General features: G+C 49.0%; 2 non-coding genes across 2 annotated transcripts; both read right to left on the bottom strand.

The window, feature by feature from the left end:
* Positions 1–640: 640 nt before the first annotated feature.
* On the bottom strand, positions 641–713 carry Pmar_PMAR014732. Its single transcript has one exon. It is a non-coding gene; the product is annotated as a tRNA-Met (tRNA).
* Positions 714–800: 87 nt separating this feature from the next.
* Pmar_PMAR014731 lies at positions 801–872 on the bottom strand. The gene has a single exon. It is a non-coding gene; the product is annotated as a tRNA-Gly (tRNA).
* Positions 873–914: the final 42 nt, after the last annotated feature.

The following is a 914-nucleotide window of genomic DNA, read 5'->3' as shown; positions in this document are numbered from 1 at the left end:
CCGGACCATCTGCTTGGAAGGCAGATATCCTAGCCATTAGACTAGCGGTGCATATCACTTATGTAGTGACCGAGTATCCTGTGATACTTGTATAGGGACATCTGAATCCCTTCTCGGACGTACCGTCGTCAACCATCCCGCGGCCAAGAGTCTGATTGGGCCTTAAACGCGTACCTGAGATCGCGAACTGCTACTATATCTCTCGCATGGTAGGCCGCATTCTATCTCGATTGATAACTCCAACTGGTAAGGTTCTCATCACATACTACAGCTAGCTCGGCACAAGCTGCACAACTTTTTCGTGTCATCGAAGTTCCTGATTGCAAGCACATTTTGAATCCGCATGCGGCGGCTCGTGAATTTGGGCTGTTGGTTCATCTCCGCAACGCGTTCTGAGGTACCGGGCGGTCATTCATCATTCCTGCAAGGAGTTCTGCTCTAGGTGAATAGCTCTTTTCTATGCACGGACAACGCTTTATTGACGTTGTTTTTCCCCTGAACTGGCACGGTTGGGCCAATCGCATGGAATGGTACGAAAACACCAACTCTGTTTAGTGGAAATTTTTCGGTAAGACTGATCTATGCAGTCGGTAAGCTCCACCTCTCAGTTTGATAACCATCTCGAGTGTATTGTGATGAATAGCAGCTCCTTGTTTCGATCAAGGGACCTTTGGGTTATGAGCCCAACACGCTATCCACTGCGCCAAGCTGCTCATGCGTAAAAACTCCTGTATCGCCCTGACGTGCTGAGCATAACTGTTCCACGATAGCCTAGAGACCCTTCTCTCGTTGATACGAACTGCACCGCCCGGGAATCGAACCCGGACCATCTGCTTGGAAGGCAGATATCCTAGCCATTAGACTAGCGGTGCATATCACTTATGTAGTGACCGAGTATTCCTGTGATACTTGTA

Source organism: Perkinsus marinus, assembly GCF_000006405.1.
Source record: "Perkinsus marinus ATCC 50983 genomic scaffold scf_1104296940136, whole genome shotgun sequence".
In the NCBI taxonomy this organism is placed as follows: domain Eukaryota; phylum Perkinsozoa; order Perkinsida; family Perkinsidae; genus Perkinsus; species Perkinsus marinus.
This window is presented reverse-complemented; position numbering and strand designations above follow the sequence as displayed.